General features: G+C 37.6%; 2 long non-coding RNA genes across 2 annotated transcripts in view; one reads left to right on the forward strand and one right to left on the reverse strand.

Moving 5' to 3' along the window:
- The window catches only part of LOC140697447 (uncharacterized), a 74,417-nt gene that overhangs the window by 48,264 nt on the left and 2,657 nt on the right, over positions 1-23,496 (forward strand). The window lies entirely within an intron of this gene.
- On the reverse strand, positions 14,117-22,356 carry LOC140697448 (uncharacterized). The gene is made up of 3 exons (XR_012074558.1): positions 22,282-22,356; positions 16,336-16,448; positions 14,117-14,600 (listed from the first exon to the last, which is right to left on the reverse strand). It is a non-coding gene; the product is annotated as an uncharacterized lncRNA (long non-coding RNA).

Below are 23,496 nucleotides of genomic sequence, written 5' to 3' on the forward strand. Positions count from 1 at the left end.
TTAAACGAATGCAACAGGGCACTCTGACCCAGCCTGGCCTTGTATTACACCTTGACAACTCTCTGATGTCAGTGCCTAACCTACTTTAGTGTAGTAATAGGTCCTAGCTCCTTCCCTCGTCCCTGTACTATGGAGGTTGAGAAAAGAGGGCAGTAAAGGTAGCCCCCCTAGGTTGTAAATTTGGTTGAGTAGGATTATGATTGGAGAATAGATTCAAAAAGGAAATTAAGAAGGGAAGCCAGTTTGTGGAGGAAATAATGAGTTCCACTTGAGACATGTTGGGTTTGACATCCAGAAGATTATATATTGTTGACAGCTTGTAATGGCTTGATGACTCAGGTCTTGAGGTTAATCAGTGAGATGGATTCTCTATTGAGTCGACTTCAGAGGATCATTGCTGCACCTAAATTATATCTTTAATGTGGTGCAACATGCTTGTCCTGAAGATGACATACATCTGTGGGTGTCATTCCCAATATGCCATAGAGTCAAGTATATTTTGTATTTTCCGCTGGGTTGCATAAGAGGAAAAGTGAGAAGATTCATGGTGGGATAATCTGTGTTATACGTAGCTTAGGAGGTGCTTGAGGCCCAGCTTTTTCCCTTAGAGCTCTCCTCCCCCTTTCCCACCGTGCTTCCTTCCCTTCCCTCCGGCCTGCTGACAAACATATCTTAGTTGTGTAAATGGGAGAAGGAAAAATTATGTAGGATAAGAGTAAGAGAAGAGAATAAAAATGGAAACTACAAGTGTAAATGCTTCAGTCAGCCACAAACTAAGTAGGATGAAGTAATACTATTCCCACAGATGTCTCACACATCTCTGTCCAGGCTTCGTCCAACCTATTGTAGAAGTTCTGTTTCTTCTCTAAGACTCAAAGCCATTGTTTAAAAGTGGCTTTCAAGCTCTCCCTTCAAGTGAAATCTTACACAGAAATAATATTTCAGAAATGAAGCTGTATTTGATTGCATTCAAATATATATCATTTATCCATTCTAAAGTTGTTGCCTGGGTTTCATAAGAACAATGAGATTATTCCGATGGAGATAAAAATTTTAAACTAGGGTATAAGGGTGATGGTTGTATGTGAGCAAACAAATGTCTTCCCACAGTAATCTTGATAAAATTCTGATTCATTCAGAAAAGTAATTGCAAATGGAACACTTTTTGAAAAAAAAACCCAGCATGTTTTGCAATAGGAGGATACTATAAACAGACAGAGTACCAGAACCCTAATTCTGAAACCTAGCCAATAATGATTTGACTTTTAGTGGGCCCGTCATAAATATTCATTGAACACTTAGCATGCTCTAGATACTGAGAGTGCATTAGAGAAAAAGATACATGGAATTTATAGCCTAGCAGGGAGGATGGATACTAAACAAATAATTGTAAGTAATTGTAAGTGCAAAAAATTACAAGTTGAAAGAAATTCTGAGTATGCTGGGAATGTATGGCAAGAGGCCTAACCTTGTGTGAAGGTGGTCAGAGACGTTCTTCCTAAGGAAATGACGTTTAAATTGAGGCACAAAAGTTGAATATGTAAAGGGAAGAGCAAAAAGTATTCCAGGTAGATGGGCCACTGTGTACAAAGGCCCCAAGGTGGGAGACAGTATGATAATCTATTTAAGCCTTTATATGGAAAATTATGTATAGTCTATTTGAGAAACTAAGTCAGCATGGGTTTTCCCCAACAAAGGTAGAGAGACCAGTGAGCTATTCTATTTGTAGAGGCCAAGAGTACAAGACTTTCTAGCCAATGCTACAGGGTAATTTGTGAAGTATTAATTGATGTGTTTTTAATGCCAGTACTGCATTCACCTTCAACACTCCACCACTTGGGCTGTGAGCAAAGAGGTATTCCCCCAAGATGTGGAGAAGGTACCATAAAGAAAACCAATAACAAAAACTTCAAATTTTTTACTTTTAAGTCTAAGCCAAAAAAGTAACAGGCCAGGCATTAGAAAAATTGGGGCAGGATAGTTGCTGAATGAGAATACGGTACAGGGCTTGCATAGGGTGCCACAGAAAAGGACGTGGGCACAGCCTCACAGATAAAGATGATCCCCAGAATCCCCAGTGGGCTGTGAAGAGCAGTTAGGTATTTTCCCTCATGGCCAGAAAGTGACACATAAGAGCAGGCTGACCTTGCGAGTGCTGGTGAGGCAATGCCAACACTGAGGAAGCAAGTGTCTAGAGGAGGGACAAGGGATCAGTATATCGGGGTGGGGTTGGAGTCCCTCAGTTAATATTTTTTATATCGTCCTTACATATATATATGTTAAGTGTTTGGGCATTATATGAAAGATAATGGGAAGCCACTGAAGGATTTGAAATAAAAACCTGTCTTGATGATATCCCTCTCTAGCTGAGCACAAGGAATGATTTGAAGGAGGTGAGACTCACCTAGAAGGATGTTGCAGTAGTCTAGGCAAGAGATGAAGGCGGTCTGTACAAGGATGGTAGCAGTGGGATGAAAGGAAGTGGACAGTTTGTAGCTACCTGTTTTAGTTGGCTCAGGCTGCCATAATAAAATATATAATAAACACTGGGTGGCTTAAACAACAGAAGTTTACTTTCTCACAATTGTGGAAGCTGGAAGTCCCAGATCAAGGTCCACCAGGGTTAGTTTCTGGTGAGAGCTCTCTCCTGGGCTTTCAGATGACTACCTTTTCACTGTGTCCTCGCCTCTTCTCTTCCTCCTCTTATAAGACAACAGTCCTAGTAGAAGAGGGTGGGAGGAATCAAGGATGACACTTAGATTTCTTGAGTAGAAGTGATAGTGCCATTTATGGAGATTGGGATCTCTGGAGGTAGAGAATATTTGGGGGAGAAATATCTGAATCTAATGTTAAACATGTTTGTTTTGAAATATCTATGTGATATCAAAAGGCAAATGCCAAGTGAGTAGTTGGTTATATGGGTTTGGAATTCAGAAAAGACATATAAGGTACAGATGTAGATTTAGGACTAATCTTTCTACAGATGGTCATTAAGCCATGAGAGTGGGAGAGAGTCCATAGGGCAGTGGTTCTCAATCTTAAATGTGCATCACAATGACTTGGATAGCTTGTCAAAACACAGATTGCTTGGCCCTACCCCTGGGGTTTCTGATACCACTGTACTTTCAGAGGCATACGAACATTTTAAGATTTTTGAAATCTATTGGTAAGTTATTTTCCAGCGAGCTCATGGCAATTTATATTTTTATCAGCTGCATATGAGAAAGCCCATCTCACGCTACCCTTTGTTGCATTCAATATTGTGATTTTTTTTAAATATTAGAAGCAAAAAAAGTGAACTCATTGCAGTTTTATTTTGTACATCTTTGTTTATCAGTGTGATAGTGAACTTTTACCCCAAATTTTCAAATGATGTTTGCATGTCCTTCAGTTTTTGGAAAAAGAAATCTTTCTGTTTTTACATATATATATATATAATATATATATATATAATATTTATTTTTACATATTTTATATATATTTTTTTAACAGCTTTATTATGGTAAGATTCCTGTGCAGTAAACTTACACATATTTCAGATGTGCAGTTTGATCATTTTGATAGATGTACACACCAGTGAAAACACCACCACAGTCAAGATAGCTAACATTTCCATCACCCTTCAAGAGGTGTAAATTTCAAATTCCCAGTTTATCCTTTCCCACCCTCTTTACCCCCAGTAACCATAAGTTTGTTCTCTACGTCTGTAAGTCTGTTTCTGTTTTGCCGTTAAGTTCATTTGTGTCCTTTTTTTAGATTCCATATATAAGTGATACCATATGGTATTTTTCCTCCTTTTGACTTACTTCACTTAGAATGACAGTCTCCAGGTCCATCCATGTTGCTGCAAATGGCATTATTTTATTATTTTTTATGGCTGAGTAGTACTCCATTGTGTGTGTGTGTGTGTGTGTGTGTGTGTGTGTGTGTGTACCACATCTTCTTTAAGATCTTTATCCATATCTTCATCTGATAAAGGACATTTGAGTTGTTTCCATGTCTTGGCTATTGTAAATAGTGCTGCTGTGAACATTGGGGTACATGTGTCTTTTCAAATTATATTTTCCTCTGAATATATGCCCAAGAGTGGGATTGCTGGATCATATGGTAAGTCTGTTTTTAGTTTTTTGAGGAACCTCCATACTGTCCTCCACAGTGACTGCACCAATGTACATTCCCACCAACAGTGTAGGAGGGTTCCCTTTTCTCCACATCCTTTCCAGCATTTATTGCTTGTGGACTTCTTATTTTTTTATTTTTATTTTTTATTTTATTTTATTTTTTGATTGAAGTATAGTCAGTTTACAATGTTGTGTAAATTTCTGGTGTACAGCACACTGTTTCAGTCATACATGAACATACATATTTTTTTCATATTCTTTTTCACCATAAGCTACTACAAGATATCCAATATAGTTCCCTGTGCTAGAAACTTGTTTATCTATTTTATATATACCAATCAGTATCTGCAAATCTCAAACTCCCAGTTTATCTCTTCCCTCCCCCTTCCCCACCTGGTAACCATAAGCTTGTTGTCTATGGCAGACTCTTTAATAGCAGCCATTCTGACTGGTGTGAGGTGATTGTAGTTTTGATTTGCATTTCTCTTAACAGTTAGTGATGTTGAGTATCTTTTTATGTGCTTGTTGACTATCTGGATATCTTCTTTGGAGAAATGTCTATTTAGGTCTTCTGTCCTTTTTTGGATTGAGTCGCTTGGGTTTTTTGTTTTTGTTTCTGTTTTGTTTTTGATATTAAGGTGAATGAGCTATTTGTGTATTTTGGAAATTAGTCCCTTGTCAGTCACATCATTTGCAAATGTTTTCTCCCATTCTGTAGGTTGTATTTTTGTTTTGTTGATGGTAGCTGTGCAGAACATATTTATATTTCGACACATTTATTCTTTGGCCCTTTCAGTACACCATTGCATTTTTTGATCAGCATATTTGGGAGATAACTCATATTGCTAAAATGTACCGTAATGTATGTGAATCATCATAAACAGGCAGGTCTTTAATATTCACCTCTGTGAATATGATGAAAATACTCTGCTGGTGACACTTTTCCAAGTTGAATGGTATAAAAATGTCACATACGTAGTGCTAGAAACAATTTCCATGTAGGGTAAGTAAAACCAAGACATTGTCATTCTGATTGACCCTAGGTTGTCCTATGGTCCATTCACGTGGCAGGGCCCAGAAATTCCTCTTCTTCTAAATGTATAACACACTTGACTGGCTCTGGCAAAATGACCATGACCTAATGTTCTGTCTTACACGATCCTCCCTACATGTGAAAGCCAGCCCTAATGCTGAGCTGGATGACAATGAAGTTATTGATGACAAAACCAGATCCTATTGGGAGCTCAGCTGTTTTGTCCCTGTGGCTCTTTCGGTCAAAACTGGGTGACTTTTCTGACAGCCTCTTTCAGTCAACAATGTTAGATGACTTGAAATTATACTTCAATGTATGCTTCAGACACTTTATGACTCTTTCTTGGCCTGCAGCCTCCCTTGTTAACATGTCGTAACATCTGCCAGGGTCCCCTGTCATCACTTCTTTCGGCACCTGACTGTCTCAGTGCAGTGAAGCTGGGATTAGGTCTGGTTTGATGGCTGTGAAGCAAATGTTCCCACAGTCATCATCAACTGCATTTCTTAAACACCCACCCTAGAGTTAATCACAGAGATACTTTCTGACTCTTTGAAGTGAAGGATACCCAGTGGATTTTGCAGATGAAATACACAGAGGCATAATATGGCATTATATTAAGGCCAACTCTCTTCATATCTAAAGGGCATTGGATTTTATTATATAGTTTTACTCTGAATGGAGATTTGGGCGTCCTCTGCCTCTTCTTAGATTGGGGAAAGAGCAGAGCACAGTGGAATGGACTTGACCTTTGAGTTTAGACAGAACAGTCTTCTGGCCGTATGACCTTAAAGCAACTTTGGTCATTTCTCAGAATTTGTTCCGTTATTTGTGAAGTGAGGTAATACATTTCTTAAGGCCTATTGTAAGAATGTGGAAACATGTAAAACACACTGCAGGTGCTCAGATGTCAGTTCCTTTCCCTTATTTACTAGGAATAGCCATCACTTTGTGAAAGGGGTTGTCAGTACATGACTAGGATTCAGAAGGTAAGTTCTTTCATGAATAGCCTGATTCTTGGATAATAATGACTCAGCTGCAAGGGCTTGAGGAATTGTTTTATTGCCTTGAACTTCCTTTGGCACAGGGCCCCACTGAGCCCATGCAAGAATGAATGCCACTGAGCAGCCAAGTGTTCCTCGACTGTAAACACTTTCAATACAGATTTGAGAAAAGGAATTTAATGGCCAGAAAGCAAACAGATAAAACTGAGTATTGCATATGGAGATCAAGATTCCCAGTAAATCCAAGGACTTTTATATGTTATGTCCTTAGCATGACTATCTCCCCTTTTCTTTTTACAGTCCATGATGATGGGGGAGACAAGGAGGTAGAAAGAAAGGGAATGTTCCTGTTTTGGGCTCCATCGAAAGTCTCTGATGCAGTTTCCTGCCAGGCCTCCACTTTCTATTTTCTGGAGGTTTTTCACAATTACAGTAACACCATAATTAGAACTTCTGAAAATCACAAACAAGTTGGAAGCTGGCTAGCTTTAGATACCACTGATGTAGAGTTGGATGGAACAGCTCAGCTTAGACTTGTGATGTGCTCATTACCTGTCATCCATACCCAGTTATTAAAACAGAATCTCTGTATAAGCAAGACAGTCAGCTGACAGCCTCATTGCTGTGTTTACTCCAAAGAAACAGTTCTGCTAAATTTTAAAAATTTCACTCTTTTGATTAATTCAGCTATGTCTCCACACAACCTCCAACCCCTTCTAGTTTAAATTTAACAGGTGTAATTATTTGAATATACTTTCCTTTGAGCATACTGAATAGAGATATGAAAATCAAGATTTATAGAAAATATAGTGTAATTTGGAGGCTTGTTATTAACTTTATGAAAAAGAATTCCTTCTCTAGTTGAAAAATTCTCTGGTTCAAGTAAGTTGGTGATAAAGTTGGTGGAAAAGACAGGAAGGGATGCTTGGGAAGCGCTGTGGTCTAGATTCTAGAACTGTTACCAACTAGTTTTGTCTTGTTAGTTAATCAAACAATTCTTCGGCCCTCAGTTTCTTAATAGTAGAGGGTTAAGCAAGATAATTTCCATGGTTTCTTCTGTAAATTCAAGTTACAAGAACTCATCTGTTGTGTAAACCAAGACCCAAATTTCTGCCCTGGACATTATGGAATTGTTAATGGAGTCAGGAATTTCCCAAACTCTATTTCCCATAATTCCTGAGTTCTGCCAGTACTTGCCACTCGTCATAAAGTTCTCAATATTCTGTTATAGCAACAGCAATTTAATATTAAATTTAAGAGCATATGGAGAAAAAAACAGTTCAAGTTAAAAGCATGCTACTATGTTTCAGATGATAATGAGCTTATTCAATAAACTTGCAAAGTTACTAACTAATGCAATGTTATGATTTATAACATATCTCTATCTATTGGTTTCTAACGAATGCAGTATTATGTTTTACAACTTGTGTCTATAAAGTCTGTTGAGCAGTGCCTTTCCCATTTGATTCAAATGTAGGAAATGTGACATTAGTGAGCAGACTTTCCTTCAAACCACACCTATCATAACACATCATTTGAGTCCTAAATTTAAATTCATAACATATTACAATTCCCTTGCCTTTTTCTGATACATGTAAGAAGGTTTGAGCATTTAGGATAACTCATTATTTAAAGCAGATTTGAGAACCGAAACTCCACTCACCATTAGAATGACTTTAAAAGTGACTCACCCAGTTTGGTGGTCAGACTGTTTTTTTAAAACTAGGTTTGAATGGAAAATTGAAAAAGAAAAGGACTATTAATAATGACAGGAGGTGGGTGTATGAACAGGTGTAGTTGATTGTGGTGAGAGAGATGTGAAATTGCTGCAATTCTAAAGAACCACATCCCCATTTTTTTGTCACCTTCTCAGCAAATGGTGGTTTTATGATTCGGAAAAATATGTACCGAATCGTTGAGACTAGATCATTAAAATCTTTTTCATTCAAGAGAGCAAAAAATTTCAATGTAAAATTTTTGGACTCAAAAGTAAGAATGAGTAGTATTTGTTTTAATCTGAACTTTACACCAATAAAGGAGATGAAACACTTTACAAGTGTTTATCATGACCATGACCAGAAAATCCTTTATTTCTACATCCAGGAAGTTATCATGTCTTACTGACTCTGTGTCCTAAATATCTTCATCCTCTTTTCGCTGTCTTCACTGTCATTACCTAGGCTCCTGCCATTATCTTGTCTTACCTGGATGACGGCAGCAGCTCCCAACTGTTCTCCCTGTTTCCAGCATTGAGTCTCCACTCTGCCAACAAACTAACCTTCTAAAACCCAAATTTGATCTTGGCCTTCTTCTGTTAAAATGCCTTCAATGAATTCCCATTGCCTTGAGAATAAAATTCAAACCTTCAGCGTAACATAAAAGATTCTTTATAATCGGACATCTGCCCTTATCTTCCAGCACTCTCTTCCACTCTGCAACTTCATTTCTTGGTCATGCAGAACCAAATTTTAGCTTCCTAAATTCACTTTGCTTTCTCACCATACTTCTCTGCACATACTACATCACTTGCTTGGAGTGGCTTTCCTCACTTTTTCATCTGGGAAACTCTTACTCATCCTTTAAGACTCAGCCACCATCTCCTTTCTTCACCTCTAACCACTCTACTGGTCTGGTGTTAACGGCAGGATGTTCCCATGCATACCCCTCTGCATGCTTCATTCTACTCTGAATGCATCATCACTGTGCTGCGGTGCAGTTTGTCCACTTTCTCCACCCTGAGACTTAGAGGGAAAGGACTCTATCTTGTTCATCCTTTTCTCTCAGCACTTATAATAATGCCTGGCACAGAGTAGGAATTCTGTAAACGTATGTTAAGATAACCAATGTATAAATAATCCAGGAAGGAAAAGTTCAGCATGGAGTAGCTTTAAATTGGGACTAATTATGAAGCTGCAACGACCTACAGTAGAAAGGCTCAAAATTGTATAAAAAACTCAAAGTAAACATTTTTTTTTTGCTTGACTAAAAAGAACCACATTAAAACAACCACCTTTACTGATACTTTTACTTTACTTGTAAAGAAAAGAAAGCTTTTTTCCCCTCCATAATTTTATAAATTCATAATTTCCCTTCCCTCAAATTGCAGTTATCACTGGAATCTTAATTCTATGAAACCTTATCAATCCCAGTTAAAGCAGAAGAGGTGACTACTATTTACACTTCTTCAACCATTCTGTAAAGTTATTTGAAATTTTACTTATGTGTTCACAATGTAATTCCATGAAAAATACAACTCCCAAAACAGTATGCTTTCATAGGGAGAAACAACAACATCACAAGGGTGAATCTTCGTAAATTTGGGTATCAGGAAATATTACGTTATTTTTCTATGTGCTTGTCATTCTGTGAACTTAGTTTCTACGCAAGCCCTTATAAGAAGACTAGAATGAGAGGTGACGGAAACTTAATCTAAGTTAATTTGGACTTCTCTCTCTTTCTTGAAGTCTAGGAGCTGATGTAGTCCTGGGTGTCAGAGGGGAGGAGGAAAGGAGTGTTTGGCCCTTACTCTCATGATCTAACCAGATATATCTCAAATATGTTTGTAATACACACATGGACATGGTATAACTACGGGCCATGCTCAGTTAACCATGATCTCAAACTGGCTACTGCAGACATCGAAGATACTGAAAGTGAAAGTGACAGCATACAGCTTTCTACCAGAACCAAGCGGTAGATATTGTTATCTAAGCTCCAAAACATGTAGTATGCCCTCTGAGGAAGTCAAACCAATTTCAAATAAGTTAAAAATGTTGTGCAAGGTTAGTGCATGTAATGAATTCTACATAAATTAAAATATTATATAAGGATCAATGTATGTAATATCATATTAAACAATGAAGGTTTTTAATGTTGAAAGTAAATTATTTTTAAATTGTCAACACTGCATCAGCCAAACCAAAGATGCTGGCAGGACAGGTGTAGTTTCCAGGCAGCACATTTGGACTTCTGCTCAGTTGATTCAAACTTTGTTCAAACTTTGATAAATTAGTTTACAGTGCTTCCCAACATATCTGACACCAGGGCACACATGAAAATATGATCATTTTTGTATAGCACACTGAAAGCAGCTTCTTTTTGCCTAGGGGTATCTGAACTGTGGCCTCCTAACGCTTGGTCTTAGCCCTTCCCCCTGAATTATTGAGGGGCTGAAGAGCTACACCTATGTTGGGCATGCCTGGGACCCATCTATTTGCAGCATCCACTATGGCACGGCCCTGTCTGTATTAGAAAGCATTGAATAATGTCTGGAGGAAATGAGATGAACATAGGTTTTGGTGGTGGTGGAATAGGGAAGGAAGGGGAGGGAAGAGCGGGGAGAAATCCCAGGTTGTAGAGAAGTATTTGGTGGGAAGCAGGGAGGGCAGCCTGCCAGAGCACCTCAGTGAAGAACCTGAGTCCTGAGCAGCTGGTGTAATCCCCTTGAAGACAAGGAGCGTAAAGGTCTATGTATCCCTGGGGCCTGGCACAGAGTCTGATGTGGAAAGTGCCTAAAAAATATTTGTTGAATAAATGAAATGTAATCGCAGGGTGCGGATTCCAGAAGGAGAGGCCTTATCTCAAGGTTCTACCTTTGGTGGGTGGAGGGTAGGAGTAGTCACTTATCTACCCCACCCATGGACACCTACCTCTCCCTCCTCCTCCCCCTGCTCCACCCCTCCATCCCCCATCCCCCCTCACCCTCCCTGAAGAATTTTCCCTATCCCCAGAGATCAGACTTTTTTTTTCTACAACCCTCAAACTGATCTTCTTGAGGACACCCTTTCACTGCACTTTCTCCTTTCTCACCTCCCCATGCATAATCCCCTCCCCCGAACCTCCCATATCGGAAAAGAAAGGCCTCCCTCCCTGTGAGATGTTACAGCACATTGCCCTGGGGTGGAAGAACCTCTGAAGTGCCAGACAATTCAAATTGTTGGTGTGGACAGTGAGAGAGAAGAATAATTATAATAATCCTTTTGAAACTCAGGAGGTTTTCACTTCTTTACTTTCCACAAAATTAAAGGAGGCATTAACTGAGTGGTTAGTTGGTGACTCATTAAAAAATAATTTTTAATTATCCATTACCATGTGCTTTAAGTTGTATAATTCTAAGAGGTTCAAATAATTGCAGGCTGTTGCTGTAATGAAATGCCTTTCAGTCCCATCTCCTCGTATATGTGAATACGTTTTATTTTTCAGAGCTTACATTAAAAAAAAAAGGTATGTCTAAATTCTGGCAGTATTAACCCATAGATACATAAACTAACTGAAAAAGGCCCTTAATTTAGGATATGTGGGTAGAGGGGCAAAATAGGTGAAGGAGATGAAGAGGTACAAACCTCCAGTTATAAAATCAATAAGCCACAGGGCTGTAATATGCAGTAGAAGATATGTAGTCAATAATATTGTAGTAACTATTATTGTATTATTTAATCATTTTTTTTAATGGTGGGGGGAGGTAATTAGGTTTATTTATTTTTAGAGGAGGTACCGGGGTTTGAACCCAGGACTTTCTCAAAATTTGTAGATACTGACAGGCATATGCACAATAGAGCAACAAGATTATACTGTGTAGCACAGGGAAATGTATACAAGATCTTGTGGTAGCTCACAGCAAAAAAGAAAATGTGACAATGAATATATTGTATGTTCATGTATAACTGAAAAATTGTGTTCTACACTGGAATTTGACACAACACTGTACAATGACTATAACTCAAAAAAAGCTAAAAAATAATATTGTAGTAACTGTGTATGGAGACGATGATTACTAGACTTATGGTGATAATGTATGCAAATGTCAAATCACTATGTAGTCCACCTGAAATTAACATAATGTTGCACATCAACTATATTTCAATTAAAAAAAGTGAACCCTCATCTGCTTTATGGGAACATCAATAAATAATGACAAAAGTGTCTTTAAAATCAAGAAGTAGCAATATAAGTATGTTATTTAGAGATATGGAGGTCAAAATAGAAATGGTTGCCTGTTGGAAATGGGAAATGGGGGTAAGCCCTATGATACTTCTGTTAAATGTCTTTTAGGATGATTTGATTCTTTAAACTATATGGATGCATAATTTTAATTTTAGAAAAGCTAATGAAGTAACACATGCTTGTAATATCATTATTGAAATAGTAAATAAACAACAGAATCTTGAATTTACACACATAAAAGAAAAAAAACTATTCCTTCATTAAAAGATATATTTAAAGTAAAATTTTAACTTTCCATATTTAACATTTATTTAAATGTCACTTACTTTGTTTGATCAATTTTTATCTATTTAATAACTGTAATGGTAACTAAGTACAGAACAAAAAATAACACAGCATTGTAGAACCAGAGAATATTTCAATTTGTGTGTATAGTTTTATTGCAAAGAAATATGATAGAGTGATCAATTAAAGATTTTCAAGCATCAAAACATGGCTTACTAGGATAAAATTTTGTGGGGAAAATGGAATGAAAATATGAGTTCAGAGAGAAAAAGAAATGTGAAGTTTCTGGCAATTAGAAAAGAGTTTGTTCATATATATTTTTTGAAACATGATGGTGGGAATGGAATCTCTGTGGTATTTACATTTCTTTGATAGTATTTAAGAGTGATGTAATGGTTTAATTTTAAACATGTCAATAATTGTAAGACACTCCAAATCACATCTTTTGCCATTATTTAAATTTGATGAAAAAATTTAGACTCCAGTTTTAAAATGTGTGAGGGGATATAAAGTTTTTCAAAGTTATTTTAGGGAGATTGCAAGGAGAGTCTAAACACTGCTGGTTTAGGAGCCAGGCCCCAAATCTCGAGACCAAATTAAAATCTTATTTACTTCCTCCAGTGGTAAGAATGACTCCATCTTTAGTGCTGTAATAAATGGTCTTATCTTTCACTTTGTCAGTGGAGCAGATACTAAAGAATGCTTCAAGAAAATCTCAGTAATTAGCTGTTACTCAGTAATAGGAGAAAATGTCTAGAGTACTTAGCTTTAAATAACTTCTATATGCAGATGATTCACAAACAAATAATTCTAGCCCAGACGTCTTTTCTAGTTTTAGATTTACATTTCCAGCTATCTGTGACAGATCCACACGGTATCTTCTTACAGGCAGTTTGCCAATATTGTGTCTGCTAGTCCAATTCTGATACTGTGATTCCCTTCCCCCAAACCCCAGACTGGTTTCTCTTCTCAATAAATATCCTCTCCTTCAGAGTTTTAGGCACTGTGGCCCTTGCTTATGCCAGGGTAGCAGCTGCACCACTGATATTCCTAGATTGCCTGGAGACTGAAGCCAGAAAAAAATAAGAAATGGGGTGGGGGGGGGAGGATTAAAAAGCTAGGTGATTTCTTCTGTTTTCTCTGAGCCTTGGGGATCCCTTTTCTCGTTTGTTGGAAGAGAACTCGAGCTGCCTTCTGGAGCCTTCTCTGTCCAGTCCCAGTTCCCACTTCCAGTTTTCGGGCTGTCCTGAGTCCAGGCTAGGAGGTACTGGAGGGAAAAGAAAATAGGAAACTCCCTGCTGGTTCAGCAGGATTTCGCATTTTTATCTTCTCTTCCAGTCTGACTATTGCTATTTCATTTTAGAGCAGTTATGCGTTCTACCCATTTTACATCTCCATTCAGTGGGAAAGACAGGATGGAGTCAGCTTACCTGGAACTGGAACCTCTGTATTCTGCATCTTAACTTCTTTTCTAGAATAAGCATTTTCCATTTCTGTTAGTTAATCGGCCCCTACCACACTCTTGATTGCACATTTAGGTTGCTTTCGGTTTCTTCCTATTATAAATTGTGATGAGTGTATACTTAGAAGAACTCAGGAAAATCTTTTTGTGGAGCCTAGGCCTTCTAAGTAGATTTCTATTATAACGAAAATCTTTTTCCTTTTTACCATCAGACTCTTAAATTAGCTGAATTCAGTAGGTGCTAAGTTATAAGCAAGATCAAGCAACTCTGTTACAGTGCGATAGTTTGCATTTAGGGGCAAATGTTGTATTTGACCTTTAAGACCATAACTGTCTTGTGTAGTAAAGTAATTCGAGGATGCATGGGTGGTCCACTCTGTGCATGTCTGGCCATTGTTGACAAGACCCTCAACTGTATCTGGATAATCCCGTAAAAATCAGAGTCCTCTGGCTCTCTCTCTCCAGGATAGCCTGGCACAACAGGATGCAGGTGACTGTGATGTGTTACACCTCCTGGAACTTAGAGAAAAAACTGCTTTCCTTTCCTGTGGGTCTGAGGCAGACCCTGTGATCTTGGGAGACCTACAGGTATCATGTCTGTTCCTGGAGTGGTGAGAGTTGTAAATCTTACTCCCTCTTGGGATAGGGACCCGCATCTTTCCATCCCATTGAGTCTGCAGAGGGCTGGAGGTGGCATAAAGCTTGCTTTTCTTTCATAGTATATCAGGAGTCTGTATTCTCCATGTAAGGGTTCACTTGGGTAGGGGAAAAAAAAAGATTTTGGTTTCAAGTTGCGTAATAGGAAATTACTCTGATTTTCTTCTGTCAGGTTATTCTCTCTACATGGTTAGATTTCTCTCCATAAAGATGATACCAATTTACATTTCCACTAATCATATATGAAAATGCCTGTCTCACCATACCCTTACCAATAATTCTCACTTTTAATATTCATTAATTTGACAGATTCATTAATTTGGCAGATTTTGTTTTAAATGTGTATTTCTTTAATTGCCCGTGAAATGGAACATTTTTCCATGTTCACTGTCAGTTGAATTTCCTCTCTTACAAATTTTCTATTCTTGTTCATTGCCCATCTATTTCCCCTCATGTTTTAAAGTGTTATACTTTTAAAGATTTAACATTTTATATTGATCATTTAGAAAAACCAGACTGGAAATATAGAGAGCTGTAATGAAACTCTAGTCTCCAGTTCTGATCATTTTGCTGCATTGTTTATTCTACGTCTACATAGGAGAATGGTAGCAAAGTTTTCATTAACAACTGAAATCTAGAAAGACTCCAAAAGCCTAAATTAAGATAGTGATGTAAGTTTTCTTCTTCCAGCTTTTTGACCAAACAGGTTACCAATGCTCTTCCTCCTGTGCTGTCTGCCCTCTGGTGGAGGTGCTAAAGAGCAGACCAGGAGAGCAAGCAAGTCATGAAGGGGGATAAGACCAAGGTGGCCTAAAGGGTAAACCAGCCCCTGAATAAGTAAAGAGCCAGTGTTTGACTTAACATTCCTCTGCTCCTTAATTTCTCTAACATCAAATGGGGAGTGACAGAATTCACCGTAAAGTGATCATTCCCAAGCCGGTACTTCTCCATAGGTGCTGCTTTCCACCTTTGGTGTTGCTGACCTGATCATTCCTGCACGGGAAAAATATGTTTTCCCCCAATTCTATATCTGGAAAGAAACACAGGTTGGTATAGTATACAGAGCAGTGGACCAGGAACTGGATTCCGTTCCCAGCTCTGACACTTGCTAATTGGTTGGGTGCCCTTGGGTAAGTCCCTTAACCTCTCTGAGCCTGGGCTTCTCCATCTGTAAAGTAAGAACAATGAACTAATGGGTTATTGTGAGGCTCATATGAGATAATGGTAGTGAAAGTGCTTTGTAAACAATAACCACTCTACAGATCTAGAGTAAGACTAATAGTGTTGACAGCTCTTCTCTCTGAACCAATGTTGAACTTGACTTAGTTGCCTTTGTATTTTAAAATAAGAAATAATCAGCTTATCCTTTTAATCTTCAGCAGACAAATGGAGCTTTTGGTCTCAGATCCATAGAAGAAACAAATTACATGTCCTGATGTGACCTAGCCCCTATGTGTCCTCTCTGGATCTCACTTTCATTTTGCTTTTAATTATAGCATTAAAGAGTGGAAGGTTTAAAATGACACCTTTCAGAAGTAGTCATTATTTAGTGACTCTACATTTCAAAAATATTGCTCTTGTCTTTAAAATGAATTATCAGTTTCTTTTATTGTTACCTTGGCCTAAATATAAATTTATTGGCAGGGTGATGACAATGATTTTTAGGTGTTTTTTTTTTTTTAACATTTCCCTGAAGCTGTAATAATTTAGAAGGTTTAATTATTAAAATATATTAAATGTTTAAGTTAAATTTAAATGTTTAAATTAAGTTACATATACATTTTTTGTTCTGTGTGACTGAAGATAAATGTGAAAATCTATAGAATTACATACCTAGAAGAGTTGAGAGCTCTACACTCCTTTCTCTGCTATGCACACAATTGCTCTTCCCTCCTGGATCCCACTCTAGTATGATATATTAGAAGAAAACCAAAAAAGGTAGGAATCTGAAAAGAAAGAAAACTGTGAAAGGTACCTGGTGTGAGTCAGAATTATTCTTGCCTTGGTACTCACAATAGCCACCTATCTGGTTTTCCTACTTCAATCTGTTATTAAAATAGTAGCCAGAATGATTCTGCTAAAATCCAAGTCAGATAATGTCACTTCTATGCTTAAAAACCCTCAAGGGCCTTTGATCCTCAGTCCTCTTTTCCTGGCTACCCCCGCATCCTTCAGTTCAGCCACACTGGCCTCTTCACCCCAAGTCTGCTTCAGCCTTGCCCTGGAAGTGCGTTCGCTCAGTATCTGCAGGAGTGACTTCCTCATCTCTGTCAGGTCTGTTCATCTTCTCAGTGGCGTCTTCTCTGTCACCTCTTTTAAAATTGTAACTCTCACCCTGCCTCTATATGCCTTTCTTCTATAATGCTTATCATCATTCAACATGCAATACATTTACTTACTTCTTTTGTTTATTATCTGTCTTCCCCTCTAGAATCTAGAGGGCGAAGGGGTTTGCGTGTTTCGTTAACTGCTGTATCCTCAAGGCCCAGAAGAGTGCCCAGCTCATACTAAGTGCTCAAAGTTCGCTGAATGAATGGTTGAATAAAACAAAGATAAATCATGGTCTTATTGGATTTGCAACTCTGTAAAAATTACAGAAATTTCCTCAATACTTAAAAAAAAAAAGCCACGAAACCTTTTGCGTATCTTCTTATGGTGAGACCTAATGCTATGACATCCAAGGCATCAGTGTTCTCCTCTTCCACCCACCTCCAAATATTTTGGGCATTCTATGTTTCAAGAATTAAGATCTCCTTTAATCCATCATTGTTAAGTTTAGTGTAAATATAATTGTGTAAGTGACTCCTAGTTTGTCATGAAAAGAGTGAAGAATTGAATAATGAAACATCTGTCTTTTGTTTTCTTTGACACTGTGATCACCTGATGATCTTAGTTTTGGCCACTCACTTTCTGATTTCTCTTCCTCTCCTGTTTCTGAGATACAGGTGTTAACAAAGGATCTTGCTTGGATTTCTTCTCTTGCTTTGCATGCTCTTATCTACTTGTCTGGCCTCTATTATCTCCTTTTCTTAGATTACTCTCAAATATGTAAGCCCAATCTTGGCATTTTCTTATTGGCTCCCAGTTCTGCATGTTCCAGGCTGGGCATATTCATCTGGCCATCTTTCAAGTTCTCCATTCATCTAAAACCACATGTATCTTTTTCCTTTAAAACTGATTCCTGCTCCAGTAACCCATTTCTGTTAATGACTCTGCCTTCTTACAAGTTTGGAAATGTTTCCAAGGTTTGTAATCATTCATGACTTTTTTTTTTCTTCTCACATTGTCAGTTGTCAAGCCTTGCTGCTTATACTTCTAGATACCTCTTGAATCATCCTCTTCTTTGCTTTCAGTAGATCAGAGATGGAATCTGAGATTCTGCATCTCTAATATGCTTCTGAATCAAGCTGATGGTGCTGGTCTGTTGACCACACTCTTAAAAGCATGGGCCTGCTCTAGGTTAACAGTGACCATCGGAACTTAATTGCCCATTCCCCAGTCCATGGCCAAATCTAAGAAAGACTCAATTGTTTTTCAAAAATAGAGATCTAATATTGCCTAGTCTTGCATGAAAAGAGAAAAGGTCTTTTTTATGTCATAGAAGATGTGGAAATTTACAGAGACAGAAGATAAAAAATTCAAATCAGCCACACTGGTCAGTTCAAAATTAATCATTAATACTTTGATATATATATCCTTTTAGTCCTTTTTTTCTATACATGTTCTATATATGTTCTATATATGTTCAGGTTAGATCTGTATTTTTCAAACCATGAAGGGGTCATTTATATCTTTCTTTTGTTGCCCAGTGTGTAAATTTGCCAAGTGTACTGAATCCCCTGACTTACACAGTAAAAACTGCCTTTTCTATATGATATAAATGCTTGCTGCTCCTTTTCTCAATCTCCCTTACATCTGGGAACTGGGGACTTCATGCAGCCAAGCAGATGCATCCTCTCTAGGCTCTGATTCAGGAGCTGGTGACTCAAAGCAGCAGGGATGACGCAGAATCCATTCTGGCCAGGGCACAGAGGTGATGGCAGCTGCATCCGGTTTCCAGTGGCAGCAGAGACAGCTGTTCTGGGGCAGCATGCAGTGTCCAGCATCCGAGGACTTGGTAGTGCCAACCGTGGGGTCAGTGCTTGGCAGCTGTAGTGGTGACTTCACAGGACCAGCCCTGCGGAGTGCTTTGGGTGTGGTTCTTGCCCTGTGGTTTGCCTTCTCACCTTTACTTCTTAAATTAGCTTAAAAGTTGACTTAATTTACTGGCAACAAATGCTAATGATAATAGCAATATCTTTTAGATAGATATTAATAATAACTAGCTTTAGATAGTGCTTACTATGTGCCAGGAAAATTTCAAAGTGCTGTATGTATATTAATTCATTTACTTTTTACAACAATTCTGTGATGTATATACTAGTATCATCCCCAGTTTACAGATGATGAAACGGAGTTATAAAGAGGTTAGGTTACTTGTTCAAGATCAAACAACTATAAATTGTGGCTCTGAAACAAACGCAGTCAGTTTGACGTAGTTCTTAAGCGCTCTGATACATCTACTGTTTTATAATCTAATTTTTTCATATAAAAAACTTTTTGTGATCATTTCCATGTTATTAAATATTCATCTAAATATTTAAGAGAACTGCCTAGTGTTCATTTGTAAGATTGATTCATGATATATTTAACCAACTTGCTATTGTTGGACATTAAGTATATCCTGGTGGCTAAACTTTTTTATCGTTGTTGTTTTGTTTTGCTAATATCCATAGCTGTTTCACCAGGATAAAGTTCTAGAAGAGAAATGCTTGGTCAAAGAGTATTCTGATTGCCTTCCAGAAATATTATTCCATTTTACACACATAGCAGCGTATGAGAGCATCCTGTTTCCCTGAGTTTTTATTAACATTGAATATTATCTTTAAAAAAATTTTTGATGGTACTGAAAATGATATATAGTTTTCTTTTAAATCCAGAATTCTTTAAACAATTAAAAAATACATTTATTGGCCATTTGCTGAAAGTTCTTTTGTGAATCAGCTGCTCCTATGGAATAAAGTTGAAACTTAGAAGGCAGTTCAAGGCTCTTCTGTCTCTGACCGCAGCTACTTTTCGAACTCATTCTACGAGTCCTGAACATTCACTCTACACACCCATGGGAATTATTTTTTTTTTAGCTGGAACTGTACAATTGTGCTATTTTTGTAGGCCCAAAAAAATGGTTGACTATTGACAGTTTTTTATGGTTCAGCCTTATAATTCTCCAAAACATTTGCCCTCCCAGTAGAGTGTTTTCACAAATGTCTTTTGCCTCTCTGCTTGGTGAAATCCTTCTCTCTCTTTATAGGCTGAGTTCACTGGTCATATTCCCTGGTGCCATCCTTCTTTTGTTCCTCCTCTCACTTCAGCTTAGGTTACTGTAAACCATGCCTCTTCATTACTTCTACTCTGCTTCTTTCCTATCATAGCTGCAGAATGGTCCCAGGGTATTGCAGCTGGATAATATGTCTGCATCTGCCTGGCAGAGGCCAAGCCTTCTCCTGCTTCTTGCCAGCAGAGACTCTGTATTTATTTTGGCAGCCGCAAAGCTAGCAAAGTTTCAGGCTCACAGCAGATGCACAGCAAATATCTGTTGAGTTGAAGAATCAGTAACTTTAGGGCCCCGGAAATGCCTTATTAGCCAAATGACAATTGCAACTTCCTCCCATGCTAAATAAGGAAGAGCATGTGTAACACCCTGTAACATCTTCTAATTTGGTCGGTTGATATTTTGTCAGGAATTGGTCTTCCTTATTTTGAATCCTCCATCCTTCGAATTTTTTTTTCCCCTGTATTTTCAGATGTGGCTGTTATATTGCAAATCAATGAAATTAATCTATTCCATGGTACAATTCTCAAGGATGAAACAACACAGTTCTCTAACTAGCTAAATAAGCAATCATGTACTTCCAAGGAATACATTTTATTTTTTCCCTTTTACCAATATTCACCTTTTTTCTTGGGTGGACTTGGAGGAACTTTAGTGACTTCTAGGAAACATGAATGTTATAGCTAAAGTTATAATATTACAATAAGTTTCAGAAAACATTAAAAGTAAAAAAGCTTTTTAAAAAACATTAAAACTATTTAAACTGAATCTTAAGATAAAGGCGTCTGTTTATAAAAGAGATACATAGCACAATCAATTTAAAATGCACTTACAGGAAGAAAGGCATGAAATCATAGAACTTTGGAGGTAGAGGAGATCCCCAAGGTTCTCAGTATGTTCTCTTTGGAGGAAAAATATTAAGTAGGAGTGGAGAAGAGAAGATAGTAGTCCAAGGTTAACTTTGGCTCCATCTTCCCCCACCTGTTAAATTTTCAAGTGAGGTCTTAACCTTTGCTCATCTTCTCTCACCTACATGTCCTGCCCTAGCAATACATTGAACAAGTTCACGTAGAATCAGTGTCAATGCCAGGCCTCCTTTGTATTTATAGTCAAAAGGGACTGGGTACCCTGGCTCTGGCCTTTTCTCTCCCACTGGGTAACTGGACATGTGTGTGCTCAGCATTTTGCCTTTTGTAAGTGGCCTTCTCTAATCAAGAAGCTGGTTCGATGACTAGACCCAAAGATCCAGAAGATCTTTTTAAGATTTTTAAATAGAGGGTGGAATGCTTAATAAAAAATACAGATAATAAGAACTGTTGGCAAGACTGTGGAGAAATTGGAACCCTCATACACCGTTGGTGGGAATGGAAGATGGTACAGTCACTTTGAAAAACAGTCTGGCAGTTCTTCAAATAGTTAAATGTAGAGGTACCATATGATTTAGCGATTCCACTCCTAGGTATACCCAAGAGAAATGAAAACATATGTCTACATAAGAGCTTGTACTTGTACATGAATGTTCATTGCAGTATTACTCATAATAGCCAAAGAGTAGGAAAAACCCTAAATGTCCATAAGCTGATGAATGAATAAACTAAATGTGGAATTTTATTCAGCAATTAATAGAAGGGAAGAACTGATACATGCTATGACATAGGTGAACCTTGAAAATTTGTTCAGTGAAAGAACCAGTCATAAAGGACCACATATTTGTGATTCTATTTATGTGACATTTCCAGATAAGCAAGTCTCTACAGACAGAAAGTAGATTAGTGGTTGCCCAGAGTGATAGCTAAGAGGGGTAGGGTTTCTTTTTGGGGTAATGAAAATGCTCTAAAATTGATTGTGACGATAGATGTGCAAGTCTGTAAATATACTAAAATCCATTAAATTATATACTTTAAATGAGTGAATTGTACAGTATGTGAATTATATTTTAATAAAGTTGTAAAAAAGAAAAAAGGGGTAGGGGTTCTTTTCATTTAACTTTGTCTCCTAGTACTTCTCTGATTAGCTGGACATTCCCATGCCTAATTTCACATTTGCTTTGCCTTTTAATTCTGCTTGAAATCCAGCCAATAGCTAATGTAACAGGGTGGAAGTTTAACTCACACTAGAACTCAGACACAAAGAGCAAAATAAGTTCTTTCTTTGGTGTGTAATTAGTCTAGCTTTCCTCCTGAAGCCCAACTGATGGACAGTGGGAAAAATGGATGTCATGTTTAGTCCCCAGTCTCTGGGAGGCCACTATGGTAGAAAGAATGGCTGGAACTGATCTACCTGCATCTGACACAAGGTATTCTTGCTGCAACTAGATCCACTCACATGACCAATGGATCAGTGGACAGTGTGGAGCTCCGTGTATATGATTCTGAATTCTTATCTTGATACTGGATTCTGTGCCTTACCTTGGCCTCTGTTTTTTATGTGATTTAAGACTTGCTTTAAACTCTGGATGTGTGTGGGCCATAACTTACCCTGGCTCTTCTGACTTCTGACTACTGGTTCTGTTTCCTAGCACTGGCTCCTAGTCAATGCCTGTGATCTGGGTTTGCTGTGTTCCTGTAGCTGGTCACAAATGTTCATTGTTTCATTCCCCTAGTCCTATGGCTTCTTACCCCATTTCTATGATCAGTAGCTGGCTAGGGTGATAAAATGGTCATTTTGTACTTTCCTGAAGCACTAGAGCTTAACAGAATGTATACACATATTCCCTTCTCCTGAAACTATATTTAAAAGCACTCTAAAATGTTTTAAGTAAAATTTTCCATGTTTTTATAATTTTGTATGAATGACGTTGAGTACTTATTTTACTAAGTGCGCACACGCGCTCTCTCTCGCGCGCGCTCTCTCTCTCTCTCTTTTTGGCAAGAGGACTGCCTGACTACTGGTGCTTTGAATGGATAGAGGTACAGAATAGTATTGTATTAGTTGTCCAGGAGGGAGATAAACGGTGATGTTTATTTGCTTTTAAAATTGTTTTATCTTGGCCAGACCAAGTCAGTTGATGTGACAGTTCAGAAAGAAATTTGGAGTACTACATTAATTGAAAAAAATCTGTGTATAAGTGGACCTGAGCAGTTCAAATATGTGTTGTTCAAGGATTAACTGTATTTACTGGCTGCTTTATTCTGAAAATTATTATATTATATAAACAACCAAAAATATTTCAAAGTTGATATTCATTCAGCCCGAGTGCCAATGCCTAGGTAGCCTTTTTTTTTTAAACAAATAATATATTATTTTGGAAGAAATCCAAATTTAAAAGTATTTAACATTATATGAATGTATGTTGAGTTTACAAAGTGACAAACTTGACTAAAATATGTGACTACTAAATGAATAGGAGTTTAAGAATGTATTTTTTTGAAAATGTATTTTATAGGATCTTTTATTCAATAAAAGCTATGTATGTGTCTATTATATACATATATGCCAGTTTAAAATTCAGGGGGATATATGTAAATACTATCAAAATAAATATGCATATATAAGTAAATAATAAATACATGTGTGTATTTTTAGGTATGTTGCCCCAATCAACTGAATGTAATTTTCACATTATCACCTTAATCAAAATTATACATGTTAATCCATAAATTATACCTGTTAATTCAGTAAGG

The sequence above is a fragment of the Vicugna pacos genome, chromosome 7, assembly GCF_048564905.1.
Source record: "Vicugna pacos chromosome 7, VicPac4, whole genome shotgun sequence".
NCBI lineage: Eukaryota > Metazoa > Chordata > Mammalia > Artiodactyla > Camelidae > Vicugna > Vicugna pacos.